At 45.0% G+C, this 16,151-nt stretch overlaps 1 protein-coding gene and 1 pseudogene across 4 annotated transcripts in view; both read left to right on the forward strand.

The window, feature by feature from the left end:
• Positions 1-16,151, forward strand: part of STARD13 (StAR related lipid transfer domain containing 13) — a 551,580-nt gene that overhangs the window by 329,733 nt on the left and 205,696 nt on the right. The gene's annotated exons all lie outside the window — the stretch shown is intronic.
• Positions 13,345-13,951, forward strand: LOC116831729 (26S proteasome non-ATPase regulatory subunit 9 pseudogene; annotated as a pseudogene).

Genomic DNA, 16,151 nt, shown 5'->3' on the forward strand with positions numbered 1-16,151 from the left:
GGTGGCAGCGCGATGAGAGGAGACAGAATGCAATGCTGAGGCTACTGGGGGATCAAACTGATATGCTCTGGCGTCTGGTGGAGCTGCAGGAAATGCAGCAGGAGCACAGACCGCCGCTTCAGCCCCTGTGTAAGCACCTGCCCTCCTCCCCAGTTTCCATAGCCTCACCCAGATGCCCAAGAATGTGGGGAGGGATCCCTCTAGGCACCCAACCACTCCACCCTGGAGGACTGCCCAAGCAACAGAAGGCTGTCATTCAATAAGTTTTGAAGTGCAGCGAGGCCTTGTCCTTCCCTCCTACCCTCATCCACAACCCCACCTGGTGCTTCCCTCCTCACCTCTCCTGGGCTACCTTGGCAGTTATCCCCCTATTTGTGTGATGAATTAATAAAGAATGCATGATTCTGAAACAATGGCGTTATTGCCTCTGCAGGAGGTGACTGAAGGGGGGAGGGCAGCTGGCTTACAGGGAAGTAGAGTGAACCAAGGGCGTGGGTTTTCATCAAGGAGAAACAAACAGAACTGTCACACTGTAGCCTGGCCAGTCATGAAACTGGTTTTCAAAGCTGCTCTGATGTGCAGCAGGGCGCACTGCGCTCTTCTCATTGCCCTGGTATCTGGCTGCATGTAATCAGCAGCCAGGCAATTTGCCTCAACCTCCCACTCCACCATAAATGTCTCCCCATTACTCTCTCAGATATTGTGGAGCACACAACAAGCGGCAATAACAATTGGAATATTGGTTTCACTGAGGTCTAATCGAGTCAGTAAACAGCACCAGCATGCTTTTAAACATCCAAATGCACATTATACCACCATTCTGCACTTTCTCAGTCTATAGGTGAGCAGCTATTTACTACTGTCCAGGGTGCCTGTGTATGACTTCATGAGCCATAGCATTAAGGGGTAGGCTGGGTACCCAAGGATAACTATAGGCATTTCAACGTCTCCAACAGTTATTTCCTCGTCTGGGAAGTAAGTCCCTTGCTGCAGTTTTTGAAACAGACCAGAGTTCCTGAAGATGCGAGTGTCATGTACCTTTTCTGGCCATCCCACATTGATGTCAGTGAAATGTCCCTTGGGATCCACCAGTGCTTGCAGCACCACTGAAAAGTACCCTTTGTGATTTATGTACTGGCTGCCAAGGTGGTCCGATCCCAAGATAGGGATATGCATTCTGTCTGTCACCCCACCACAGTTAGGAAACCCATTTCAGCAAAGCCATCCACTATGAGCTGCACATTTCCCAGAGTCACTACCTTTGATAGCAGCAGCTCAGTGATTGCATTGGCTACTTGGATAACAGCCGCCCCCACAGTAGATTTACCCACTTCAAATTCATTACCGACTGACAGGTAGCTGTCTGTCATTTCAAGCTTCTAGAGGGCTATTGCCACTGGCTTCTCAACTGTGAGGGCTGCTCTCATCTTGGTATTCTTGCGCTTTAGGGCAGGGGAAAGCAAGTCACAAAGTTCCATGAAAGTGCCCTTACGCATGCAAAAGTTTTGCAGCCACTGGGAATCATCCCATACCTGCAACACTATGCGATACCACCAGTCTATGCTTATTTCCCAGGCCCACGGTTGGCGTTCCACAGCATGAACCTGCCCCATTACCACCATGATGTCCAAATTGCCAGGGCCTGTGCTTTGAGAGAAGTCTGTGTCCATGTCCTTATCACTATCGTGATCGCACTGTCATTGCCTCCTCACCTGCTTTTGCAGGTTCTGGTTCTGCACATACCACAGATAATGCGTGAGGTGTTTACAATGCTCACAACAGCAGCAGTGAGCTGAGTGGGATCCATGCTTGCCATGGTATGGTGTCTCAACGAGAGAAGGAAAGCAGAGTTGCAGCAGAATTGGTGGATGACAATGGATGCTACTAGAAAAGATATTTATACCGAACGATGAGAGGACCTGCAAGGTGGATTCATGGCACCAGGAGAGCAGAGTTGTAGCAGAAGCAGTGGAGAATGACGGTTAGCACCACGCACATTTCCCGAGTACCCAGGAGGCCATGACAGAGAACATGGAGAAATTCACTGTCGAGGTAATATCAGCAGAGCAGAGTTGCAGCAGAAGCAGTGTATGACAATGACGATGGTTGCAGTCCTATTGCACTGTCTGGTGCCAGCAGCACCCAGGAGACAACAGCAGCAGTGTCGGTGAACTGAGTTGAGCGGGCTACACGCTTGCCGTGGTATGGAGTCTGCATGGAAAAAAGGCGCGAAATGATTGTCTGCTATTGCTTTCATGGAGGGAAGGGCAACTGACGACATGTACCCAAAATCACCCGCGACAATCTTTTTGCCCCACCAGGCACTGGGAGCTTAACCCAGAATTTCAATGGACAATGGACACTGGGGGAACTGTGGGATAGCTACTTACAGTGCACCGCTCTGTAAGTTGATGCTAGCCACGGTAGTGGGGACGCACTCCGCCAGCTTAATGCACTTAGTGTGGACGTACGCAGTCGACTGTAAAAAATCGATTTCTAAAAATCGACTTCTATAAAATCAACCTAATTTGATAGTGTAGACATACCCTTAGAAGCCAAAGAATCCAAATCACTTTTGAAAATAGGACTTGTTTTTGACGATTTTATCTGCTGACACAAATTTAAAATATCTTCATTGTCTCCTATTATTAGAATGAATATATTACATCACCATCTCCACTGGAAACCTAGAGACCAAGCTTTCCAATGGTTTTTATTTCTAGGCCCAGTGACAAGATAGCAGACTTTAATCCTATCACTAGCCATTTGGTATAGCAGTGCTTTTTAAACACTGGTCCAGGACTGGATATAGCAGTTCTGGACCTCCGACCTGTCGAACTTTAGATTTCTGTCAAGCTATTTTTACGGTTGTTGAATATCATATGTTTACTAGTTAGCTGGTTTTAGGTCTGAAGGTTTTAATCCATCTTTCTAATAAAAGAATCTGCATTTCTTCCACTTCATTTTGATGATGACATCTTACATCTATTTTGGAATTGAGACCATTTATTCTACCTGGTCTTAGTGCGTGTCATTCTGCATACACTGAGTGATTTAGTATCTGATATAATTGGCAGAGATCCAGAACACTTCCCTAGTTTATCACACCTGTCATAGGATGCCCTCCAGAGGTCAAAACATGACAAGTGCATCTGCATCAGTTCCCTCTTTAGATTCCCCAGAAATCATCCAAACAGTCGTTTCTGACTATCTGTATCCCCTGTCGGGTTAATTATTACATGAGCCCCATGGACATAAGTCCCAAAAACATAGTCCAGAATTCACCAGCATAGTCCAAACAGTATATGTAACATACCAAGTAGAGCTCCAATAACTCTAATCAGAACATAAGAATAGCATACTGGGTCAGACCAATGGTCCTTCTAGCCCAGTATCCTGTCTTCTGACAATGTCTGGTGCCAGATGCTTCAGAGGGAATGAAAAGAACAAGGCAATTTATTGAGTGGCCCACTCCATGTCTTCCAGTCCCAGCTTCTGACAGTCAAAGACTGAGGGACACCCAGAGCACTGGGTTGCATCCCTGACCATCTTGGGAAACAACCATCAATGGGGGGAAGGATAGCTCAATGGTTTGAGATTGGCCTGCTAAACCCAGGGTTGTGAGTTCAGTCCTTGAGGGGGCCATTTAGGGATCTGGAGCAAAAATCTGTCTGGGAATTGGTCCACTTTGAGCAGGGGGTTGGACTAGATGACCTCCTGAGGTCCCTTCCAACCCTGATATTCTACAACCTATCCTCCAGGAACTTACCCAATTCTTTTTTGAACCCAGTTATACTTTTGGCATTCACAGCATCCCTTAGCAATGAGTTCCAAAGGATGACTGGAATATTTCCTTATGTTTGTTTTAAACCTATTGCCTATTATTTTCATTGGGTGATCCCAGGTTCTTGGATTATGTGAAGGGCTAAATAACACTTCCTTATTCACTTTCTCCATACTACTCATGATTGTATAGACCTCTAGCATATCCCCCTAAATTGTCTTATTTCCCAATCTGAACAGTCCCAGTCTTTTTAATCATTCCTCATATGAAAGCTGTTCCATACTCCTAATGATTTTTGTTGCCCTTCTCTGTACTTTTTTTAATTCTAATATATCTTTTTTGACGTGGGCCAACCAGTCTGCATGTATTGAAGGCAGGCTTACTGGCCTATAATTTCCAGGATCACCTCTGGAGCCTTTTAAAAAAAATTGTCACATTAGCTATCCACCAGTTCTCTGGTACAGAGACTGATTTAAGGAATTGGTTATGTAAAAAAAAAGAAAGTAGTTTGCAATTTCATATTTGAGTTCCTTCAGCACTTGGGTGAATACCATTTCATCCTAATGACTTAGTACTGTATAACTGATCAACTCAATCTGGGACAGTTCCTCCAATTTGCCACATAAAAAAAAGAGAAATTCTCCCTCACATCCTTTGCAGTGAAGAACGATGCAAAGAATTCATTTTGCTTCTCTGCAATGGCCTTGTCTTCCTTGAATGCTTCTTTAGCATCTCAGTCATCCTGTGGCCCCACTGATTGCTTGGCAGGCTTCCTGCTTCTGATGCACTTGAAAACAATTTTTTGCTGATGGTTGTCTTTTGCTAGTTGCTCTTCAATTTTTTTTGGTCCTCCCTAATTATACTTTTACAGTTGACTTGTTAGAGTTTATGTTCCTTTAATATTCCTCAATAGAATTTATTTTTAAAGGATTTCTTTTTGTCTTTAATGATCTCATTTATTCTGCTGGTTAGCCATGGTGGTTTTGTTTTAGTCTTCTTACTGGTGTTCTTTTCTTTTTTTTTTTTGTTTTAATTTGCAGTATCCCTATTATGGTGTTTTTAAAAAGTTTCCATGCAGCTTGCAGGCATTTCACTTCTATGACTGTTTCTTTTAATTTCCATTTAACTAGCTTCCTCATTTTTGTATTGTTCCCCTTTTGAAGGTAAATATTACTGTGGTAGATTTCTTCTATATTTTCTCCCCTGCAAGATTGTTAAATTTAATTACATTATGGTTGCTGTTACTGAGTGGTTCAGCTACAGTCACTTTTTGGACCAGATCCTGGGTGCCCCTTGGGACTAAATCAAGAATTGCTTCTCCCCTGGTGTATTACAAAACTAGCTGCTCCAAGAAGCAATCTTTGCTGGTGTCTAGAAATATTATCTCTGCATCCCATCTTGAGGTGATGTGTTCCCAGTCAATATGGTGGTAGTTGAAATCTCCCCATTAATACTGGGTTTTCTGGGGCTTTTTGTAGCCTCTCTTATTTCCCTCACATTTCACAATCATTGTCACCATCCTGGAAAATGATCGGTAGTATATTCCTACTGCTAGACCCAGGGGTGGGCAAACTTTTTGGCCCAAGGGCCTCATCTGGGAATAAAATTGTATGGCAGGCCATGAATGCTCACTAAATTGGGGTTAGGGTGTGGGAGGGGGTGAGGGCTCTGGTTGGGGTTCAGGCTCTGGGATGGCGCCAGAAATGAGGAGTTCAGAATGCAGGGGGCTCTGGCTCAGACAGGGGAATGAGGGCTCTGACTGGGTGTGCGGGCTCTGGGATGGGGCTGGGGATGAGGGATTTGGGGTGCAGGAGGCTGCTTTGGGCTGCGATTGAGGGGTTCAGAGGGTGGAAGGGGGATCAGGGCTGGGGCAGGGGGTTGGGGCGTGGGTTCCTGGCCAATGGGAGCTGTGGGGGCGTCGCTTGGGGAGGGGGCAGCATGCGGAGCCCCCTGGCTACCCCTACGCATAGGAGCTGGGGCGGGGCGATTCCACTGCTTCCGGGAGCCTCATGGAGTGGCTCCTGATCCTGCTCCCCAAGGGAACATGAGGGCCAGATTAAAATGGCTGGTGGGCTGGATCCTACCTGTGGGCCGTAGTTTGCCGATCCCTGTGCTAGACTCATTAATCAAGCATGGAATTTCTGTCCATAGAGATTCTATAGTACTGTTAGATTCATTTAAGATTTTTACTATATTTGACTTTCTGCTGTCTTTCACATATCATACGACTCACACCAGCATGATCCACTCTGTCATTCCTATATATTTTGTACCCTGCTTTTACTGTGTACCATTGATTATCATTGTTCCACCAAGTTTCTGTGATGCCTATTATATCAATATCCTCATTTAATACCAGGGACCCAAGTTTACCATCTTAATATTTTGACTTTGTATACAAGCACTTATAAAATTTGTCAATATTTAGTTATCTGCCTTCCTGTGCTATGATTGAATGGAACTCTTTTATTTTTGTTTGTTTGTTTGACCGTTTCTTTTCAGTGCTACTTGTACTTTATCAACTTCTATCCTCTTTACTGGGATATAGAGTATCCCCTTTAAAAAAACCTCCCCTAAGGTTCAGACAGACAGATCCCTTGTGCTCCTCCACAGCTGTCGGCTTTTCCACAGCCGTTAGTGTAAAAACTCCGGTACAACCTTTTTAATTTTACATGCACCCAGTCTGCTTCCATTTTGGTTTAGGTTATAGGCTTTTCATTTCCCAAGAAGTTCAACCTCATCTCTCCAGTACAGCTCTCATGACTTTCCTTAAGTTGCACTCCCAGCTGTCAGTTTTCTCTGACCCTCTGGATTCTGCTTTCCACTGAAAGAGCCAGCAGGCATCTCCCTGTGCTGCTCTCAGCCTCCAGCCCTCTCTAGTCTTCTCTGGTCATGGCTCTCTGGCTCAGGAAGGACAGCTGGCTAGTCCCTCCTCTGGGCTTCTGGGCTTCCTAGCCCTCAGCCTTTTTCAGCCTCCCTCCCAGTACTAACTTTGGCTCTTGAAAGTCAGCAGGGCAGTCCCAGCTCTGGCTTCCTGATGATAATTCCTCCCTCTTTCCAGAGAGGGCCTGCAGAGAGCTTTCTACTCTGTGCAGCTTTCCTGAAGATCATCCCCAATCCCTGACTACCCGGCCACTCTCCCCTGCTCTGTTACTAACTGACTTTCACCCAGTACCCTGACTCACTTGGTTTCTCCAATTCACCAGTTCTCTGTGGGTGTCAGTGTTTGTGTATTTCTCTCTTTGAGTATCTCTCTGGTCCTTTATAGCACCAGTCACTGCCCCATCTTCTTAACTGGCCAACTGGGAACACCTGTTCTGGCACAGAGATGCTACACTGGCTTCACTTACTGTAGTCAGGCACCTCTGAGAGCCTCATACTCTGTTTTCAGTCAAGGAAAAGGTACTCTAGAACCAAATATGCCTGCAGTAAATATAACAGTGTATAGAGTTATCATTGATTTCTGTTTATATCCTTCATAGATCTAACTCACCCCCGCCTGGGTAGCACATGATGCATATTACCAGCTACTCAGGCCTGGATGATTAGCCTTGCTGTAAAAAGAATGTATGAGGAAAATATGTTCAGCAATGGAACCAAACTCAAATGTGTGATACATTTTGGAATTATAGTCCGCTTTAGTCAAGTCTATGCTTGGAGTTAACTGGGTATTATGGGTTTGTACTTAGCCTGCTGCCACAGCAATTTAGGACCAAAAAAAAAAAAAAGAGATGATCTCACACAAAAGTTCTGCCAGCTCCACAATGGTGCAGCTGGAAGAGTCCAGGCAAAATTGAATTGTTATGAATGCTACTATGGGATACCAAGCAAGGGCCCAGGTCTGTCGCTCTTACTCAGTTAAAACTCCCACTTATTTCAATGTTTTATTAACTCAGTGGGAGTTTTGAGTAAGTAATCCCTACATTACTCTAGAAAAATGACAGCAAGTTAATATGGCCCTGAGTAGTATAAACTTCTTGTTGACAGAAATCACACTTCAGTATAGCAAAATATAAGTTTTAGAGGATGCCTAAGCATCCAGGGAAAATGGTGGGGTTGTGAAAACTTCATCTTAGGTTGCCAGGGACTCAGAAAAGTCTGTTGCATGTGCTATGGCTCTTTACTGTAGAGTATATTATATGCAGGAGCAAGGAGCTCCACTTCTTTCCTGACAAAGTTGTTACAGCAGATTTTTTTTTAATTATATCCTTTTAATGTGAATCACATGCCCACTGATTACTACAGTTACTGCCTCCTGTCCCAGTCTGGATGGCATGATATGTATTAACTTATCCAGAATAATTGTGTAGTAAATTATTTGAGGATCTCAGACTTCTCTGCACCATTTTACTACTAAAGAGGAGCATATGGTTCAGAATATGTAATCTATGCGTCACTGATTTGTTAATCTTGAATGTTTTCTTTAATTAGTCATAAAACAGATTTTACAGTCTTACATAAATAATCCAGTTCTAGAGTGAGATTTCAGCTATCGTATTTTTAATAAGTCAGAAGCTTGTATTATTTAGGACTTTGGAAAGGCCACAGCTGGGAATGTACCATTAATAGACTCAAACAGATGGATGCTGACAGGTCTGTGAACTATTCACATCATTTTTAGCAAATGTTTTGCAGCAATACTAAATTGCAAATGCTATTTCAGAAATAAACATGGAATTTCCTTCATCAGAGTACAAAGCATGAAAGTGTTACTTTAAAGTACTCTGAGTTGAAGATGATGGTATCTATTCACAGCTCAAGAAGTGATGCCCTGATTATACGCTTATCGGGCCTGCTTTTCACAATAAAGTTTTTTAATTGAGGACAGGAGCAGAGGGTGTTTGTAGATGTGGAAAGTGCTCACTTCATTACAACAGCTGGTTTCACTTTTTTCCTCAGGACACTAAATAATCTCCATCTGTAGAAATCACTGTTTAGAGAAAGTGAGTGCACAGGCTCAGAATAACTGTATAAAGCAGCTGACAGAATAAAATAGTACAATAATGGAAGGTGCTAGAGGAGTTCATGGGAATTATGAGAAAACTGAGGGGAAAAGGGCTGCTTTGTGATAATAGAATTCATGGGTTTGGTTTTGCCATAGGAAGACATAGCCCATGGGAAGCACAAAGTACTTCCTTTTATCTGGCCTAAATGTGTAGTCTTTCTTATTAATTGAATGCCACCTTTTTCTTATATCATGAGGTAAATGGGAGCACCCAATTTTTCTTCTCTAAATACTTCATTATTTTATCTACCTCTATCAAATCCTCTCTTATTTGTCTCAGTTGAGATTGCCAAAGCCATGCAAGGAATCAAGCCTCCCAGCTCCCTTTGAAATGAAAGGGATTTGTATGATCAAAGCCTGTAGTTGGCTTTGAAAATCTTATAACTCCTCTCTAAGTATATAGTCTGTCTTTTCTCTCTCTCCTCAGACAGAAGTCTTTCCATGTCTCTGATCATTTGTGATGTCCTTCTCTGAAGCTTTTCTGTTTCTGCTACATGTTGGCGTTGGCATTGCCATTAGGGGTGCTGGGTGGAAAGTTTGGTTGAAAAGGGACCTGTGCAGTCTCCAGTCAGTACTGCTGACTGGACCCCAAAATCTGTTTACCACAGTAACCACAATTGGCCCTCACCACTGGGAGGTGAAAAGAATAGCTGCTGGTGAAGGAGCTCAGCTGATGGAGAGAAACTTAATCTGAGGAATTGGTTCCTGGCTCCGGTGCTGCCTGGGGGTAAGATCCTGACAGCATGTGGCATTTGCGGAGTGGGGCTGGGCTTGCCACTCGTGACAACCTGTCCCACCTTGTCAACCTCTCAGGGCCCTGACTCTCTCCATCCCCTCACTCCAGGGACTGACCTCCACCCTCTGCTCTGCTGAGCCCTGATGGTTCCCGGCCTCTCTCTCTAGGAATTGACACCCCCCTTCTCCCCTACCATGCTCCGATTAGGCAGGCAGGCTTTGCAGCAGCTCCTCCCAGCCCAGCTCTGCAGGTGGCAGATGAGTCCTGGGGAAGGGGAGAGCAGTGAGCAATGGTTGCGCCTGAAGTGTCTGATTTTGAAAAATTAGAAAATTGGCAACTGAGGTTGACGTGTTCTGTTTTTTGCCCACTTTCTTTGCTACAAAAAGTATCAAAGTCTCTTCTAGCAGTTAGAAATGTTGAGCCAAATTGTGCTGTCAATTACATTAATGAAAATACAGAGTAACTCCACTGAAGTTAGTAGTTACATATGCCTAAGTGACTCCATGAAGGACTTAGGCATTGCAACACTGAGGGTATATCTACACTACAAAATTAGGTCAATTTTATAGAAGTCGATTTTTAGAAATCAGTTTTACACAATCGATTGTATCATGTCCCCACTAAGTGGATTAAGTCGGCGGAGTGTGTCCTCACTACCATGGCTAGCACTGACTCACAGAGCAGTGCACCGTGGGAAGCTATCGCACAGTTTCCGCCATCTCCGCTGCCCATTGGCATTCTGGGTTAAGCACCCAATGCCTGATGGGGCAAAAACATTGTCACGGGTGGTTTGGGGTACATGTCATCAGTCTCCCCTCCCTCTCTCCCTCCGTGAAAGCAACTGCAGACAATCATTTCATGCCCTTTTTCCTGGGTTACCCATGTAGATGCCATAGCATGGCAAGCATGGAGCCCACTCAGCTCACCGCTGCTGTTGCGAGCATTGTAAACACCTTGCGCATTATACTGCAGTTTGCACAGAACCTGGCTAAGAGATAGCAGCACGAGGATGATTGTGAGGAGGACACGGACACAGACGTTCCTGAAAGCATGGGATGTGGCAATTGGGACCTCATTGTGGCAGTGGGGCTGGTTGATACAGTGGAACACTGATTCTGGGACCGGCAAACAAGCACAGACTGCTGGGACCGCATAGTGTTGCAGGTATTGGATGATTCCCAGTGGCTGTGAAACTTTCGCATGCGTAAGGCCACTTTCCTGAAACTCTGTGTATTGCTTTCCCCTGCCCTGACGTGCAGGAATACTAAAGTGAGAGCTGCCCTGACAGTTGAGAAGTGAGTGGTGATAGCCCTGTGGAAGCTTCCAACACCTGACTGCTACCAGTCAGTTGGAATCAATTTGGAGTGGGCAAAGCTACTGTAGGGACTGCTGTGATTCAAGTAGCCAATGTAATCACTGACATTCTGCTATCAAGGGTAGTGACTCTGGGAAATGTGCAGGTCGTAGTGGATGGCTTTGCTGCAATGGGTTTCCCTAACTGGTGGGGTGATAGATGGAACACATATCCCTATCTTGGCACCGGACCACCTTGCCAACCAGTATGTAAATTGCAAGGGGTACTTTTCAGTGGTGCTGCAAGCACTGGTGACTACAAGGGATGTTTCACCAACATTAACGTGGGATGGCCGGGAAAGGTGCACTATGCTCGCATCTTTAGGAACTCTGGGCTGTTTGAGCAGCTGCAAAAAGGGAGTTACTTCCCAGACCAGAAAATTACTGTTGGGGTGTTGAAATGCCAATAGTTGTCCTTGGAGACCCAGCCTGCCCCTTGCTCCCATGGCTCATGAAGCCATACATAGGCACCCTGGACTGTGGTAAGGAGCAGTTCAACTATAGGCTGAGCAAGTGCAGAATGGTGGTAGAATGTGCCTTTGGATGTTTAAAAGCTCGCTGGCACTGTTTGCTGACTAGGTTAGACCTCAGCGCAAACAATATTCCCATTGTTATTACTGCTCGCTGTGTGCTCCATAATATCTGTGACAGTAAGGGAGAGACATTTATGGCGGGGTGGGAGGTTGAGGCAAATCGTCTGGCTGCCAATTTTGAACAGCCAGACGCCAAGACGATTAGAAGAGTACAGCAGGGTTGCTGTGCACCAGAGAGGCTTTGAAAACCAGTTTCATGACTGGCCAGGCTATGGTGTGACAGTTATATGTGTTTCCCCTTGATGCAAACCTGCCCCCTTTGTTGATTTTATTTCCCTGTAAGCCAGCCACCCTCCCCCCTTCGATCACAGCTGGCAAAGGAAATAGTCACTATTGTTTTGAAATCATGCATTCTTTCTTTATTAATTTAAAATAAAAAGGGAGATAACTGATAAGGTAGCGCAAGTGGGGTAGGGGAGGAGGGAAGGACAAGGCCGCATAGTTTTGATTGGTAGTGTGGCTACAATAAGCAGTTTGAATGACAGCTTTCTGTTGCTTGGGCGATGCTCTGGAGTGGAGTGGCTGGGTGCCCCGAGCCTTCCCCCACACATTCCTGGGCATCTGGGTGAGGAGGATATGGAACCTGGGGAGGAGGGCAGGCGGTTGTACAGTGGATGCAGCAGCGGTCTGTGCTCTTGCTGGCTTTCCTGCAGCTCCACCAGATGCCTGAGCAGGTCCGTTTGCTCCCCCATTAGCCTTAGCATTGCATCCTGCCTCTTCTCATCACGCTCACTTAATGCTTTCCTGGACTCTGCCACTGAATGCCTCCATGCATTCAGCTGTGCCCTATCAGTGTGGGAGGACTGCAAGAGCTTGGAAAACATGTCATCGCAAGTATGTTTTGTTTTTTTGTTGTTGGTTTTTTTTTGCCTTCTAATCTGTGATAACCTCAGGGACGGAGACGATAGGGGGAGCATAGAAACATTTGCACCTGTGGGGGGGATAAAAAGGGAAGAGTAAAATTTAAGATGATACATTTCTGAGAACAAAAGGGAGACTCTTTCATAGTGAATCAAGCAATTCACAGCAGACAGCACATGTGGTTTAGGTACAAGGTCGCATTTTGCCTTTTATATTGAGCGCTGACCAAACAGGAAATGAAATTCAAAAGTTCCCAAGGCTTTCCCTGTGTACCTGACTAGTGCATTGGAGTTGAAAATGCTGTCCAGAGCGGTCACATTGGAGCACTCTGGGATAGCTCCTGGAGGCCAATAACGTAAATTTGCGTCCACATTACCCCAAATTCGACCCAGCAGGGTCGATTTTAGCACTACTCCCCTCGCCAGGGAGGAGTATAGAAGTAGATTTTAAGAGCCCTTTAGGTCGATGGAATGGAGTTGCTTGTGTTACAAAATTGACCTAATGCTGCTAAATTTGACCTAACCCTGTAGTGTAGTCCAGGGCTGAGCGTCACGGCACTTAATTTTTAGGTGCCTAGTAAATCACAGGAACAACACAATGATCCACAAAACCTAAGACAGGCACCTCCTATACAATGAATGGGGAGAGAGAGGCTCCTTCAAATAAACAATGAGGAGTACTTGTTTTTGCTGATACGGACTAACATGGCTACCATTCTGGCTCCTTAGAATGTGATCCACAAAAGCCAGCATGCTAGGCAGCCTCCTGCCTAAGCTAGCCAATGAGAGATGCTGTTGTGCTAAGTCCACCCTGTTCTCAGATATAGGCAGCTAGCTCTGATAGTGATCCATTAAGAAGAACCCCTACTCCTGGCCTAGGTGCCTATGTAGTTTCTTGAAGGAATGAGTTAGAAGCCTGCCTCACTCCACACCTGGGCCTGACACACTGAGCGTGTGAGAGGTGCAGCAGCTGGTCCACAGGAAGGATGAGCTCGAGGCCCAGATCAAAGCCTGTTACGGAGTGCCAGAGGGGCGGGATGAATGAGCCGCTGGTTGATGCTGAAGGGTATCCACATGCAGATGTTGATGTGTACCAAGTCCATGCAGCCAGGGATAAGATCATCTGTTTGCAGAACGATCACAAGGTCCTAATGCTGCAAGTGGAAAAAGCTCTCCACCAGCTGCATGCTCGAGAGAAGGAGAAGCAGGCAAAGTATGAGCCAGAAGCTCAGACCGAGGCAATGAATCAGAATCAGAGTCTGCCGCAGCCCTTCGCAGGAGTGAATGCTGTTACCCCAGGTTCTCCCGCCAGCATCTCGGGATTACAGGTTGATGATGAGATCATTGAGTTTGGCTCTGTCGACACACACAACTTCCAGACACTGCAGAATATTGCCACCGTGGTGCAGCACAGTGAAAGGAAACCACTGAGTGTGACTGTGATCCGTGGCGGCAAGAAATTACACCTCGGGCTCACACCAAAGCACTGGGCTGGGAAAGGACTGCTGGGATGCAATATTCTTCCCTTGCAAAGATAACTGGCTTGGAAGACAATAAGATCAAAGTTTGTACTTTTTGAACTCCAACCTGGTTTGAAAAGTTCCACGCAAAGTGAGTGGTGGAGGAGGAGCCTATCTTTACTCAACTGAGCTGAAAGTTATAAGTACTCACCAGGCATGTAGGAAACACACATTCAATTCCCTCCTTTCTGTTTGATGGGGAGAAAGAAGGAGACCCCTGTTCAAATCCTCAGAAGCATGCACCATTCACTGAGCTGTGGAATAGCTGGGGACCTCCTTCAGTCTGTCCTGTCAAAACTGTTGCACTCTGGATAAATAAATAAAGAGCAATTAGGCATGTATGTGTGAGAATGATTTTTGTAGTCTAGTGGTTAGGGCATCCACCTGTGGGGTAGGAGGCCCTGTCTCAACTCCCCCTGGATCTCAGCATTCTGATTTGATTTAAATAGAAAGCAAAGGAATGTTGGAATCTAGGTTAGAAAAATATAATACTAAGTAAAATTGAGTCTGGGACATCCATTTTGTGTTATAGAAAGATGTACATGTATAATTACAAAATGGGGGGGTCTAAGCTGTGTTTTTCATAAGAATCCTAAACAGCAAGGATAGCAGGGCAAGTGTTACCAAGCAGAAAAGTGTATATTAATCCTGGTGTGGTAGTGTTGTACAGAAAGTACCAAGCTGAGAGGAATTATAAAACGGCTGGAGTGAATTCTAGATAAGATACTGAAATCCACTCTTTTAAATCTCTGATTCTAGGTCACCATAGTGCCTAGTATGAAGAGCTCTCTCCATAACACTCTTTGTATTGCTTTCTCTTTAGCAAGTCTTGTGACTCAGAGGTTTGGAACAATTATCTCCACTTTTACAGAAAGGATCAGTTGGTGCAGTTGTTAAGTTCCTTAGGACTGGGGAGAGGTTTATTGCTGGGCTGGGTCAGGCAACATATGGGAGGAAATAGGACATTCTCCTGAGACAGATTAATTTTTTGTCAAGGCATTTTACTGAAAGTTTGGAAAATACACAGGTCATTAATTGGGTCCAGATTTAGCTACTGCAAATAGTGCAAAGATGCAGCATGCCAGATGTTTTTCCCCTACTTGTGTTTTTTTTACTACAATTTCTGTTTATGGATGTTTTGATTTAGTGACATCATTGCTTTAATATAGTTCATTGTTTTATAATGGAACCCTTCTCTCTTGATTATTTTTTTTGCCATAGCTGCATGTGTAAAATTTGTAAATCAAAACAGTTTAACTACAAAAATAATCTGCAAGAAGAGCTGAGTGGAAAATAGCTTGTAGATCAAACTCCCTTTAATTGTAAACGAGCAAAGTTTTAGGAGACGATGATCACCCATAAAGCTAGCATATTTCATTATTCCTCGCAAATCCTCTCAGCAACAGTGTTGGCATTTTTTCCCCTATCCAAATCACGCTAGTGTAATAAGAAAGCTGAAGACATTGAGCCTTGGGACAGTGGCCTGAAAAAGATGAATTGACTTCCCAGCATGGGCCACAAAACAGCAATGCCACCCACATCAACATTTCAGTGTCTTTTCTGAGGCTCTTGGGAAGGGATGATATGCATCCACCAGCCTGACTCCAAGCCCTTTCTGAGCCATCTCTGTGCCTTCAGCCCAACACTTCCTCAGCCTCAGCTCCTCAAGTGCAGGTTGGGGCCAAGGTGGTAGTTCGGCAGCAGAATCAGCTAAGCTAGTCACACTTCATGCAGAATAGTAGAGAGACATCAGAAAGGAAGCCTCCATGTTCCTCCAATTTGGACTCCACTCAGTCCCAGGAAATGTAGGCGTTCTCTGTTCTCTGTCCAGGCAGTCCTGAATTGGGCTACAGGAGATAGAAAGTGTAGTTCTAGTTTGGAAAGTAAGTCTATGGGGCATAATATTCGTTATGTCTCAATAAATTCCATATCAACTGTGCTCAATTTGCAAGGAGAATTTTTTTTCCAGCTGCCACTTCTTCCAATGTACTCTGAGCATCTGTCACATCAGTAACAGAGGACCGGATCCACAAAGGAACTTAGACATTGAGTGTTGCAAAGCCTAACTTTTAAGGGCATAAAGAATCACAAGAAAAACACTGTGATCTACCTGAGCTGGGCGCTTACACTCCCTCAACAATGAATGCGTAGAGATAGATTCCTCAGAATGCGACCCACAAAATGCAGCACCCTAGGTGGGGAGCCACTTAAGCTAGCCAATGGGAGATACCAATGAGAGGAGGTGACCTAAGCCCTGCCCCTCTTACAGAGATAGGTGGCTCGCTGCAGCCTGGACTGAG

Source organism: Chelonoidis abingdonii, chromosome 1 (assembly GCF_003597395.2).
Source record: "Chelonoidis abingdonii isolate Lonesome George chromosome 1, CheloAbing_2.0, whole genome shotgun sequence".
In the NCBI taxonomy this organism is placed as follows: Eukaryota; Metazoa; Chordata; order Testudines; family Testudinidae; genus Chelonoidis; species Chelonoidis abingdonii.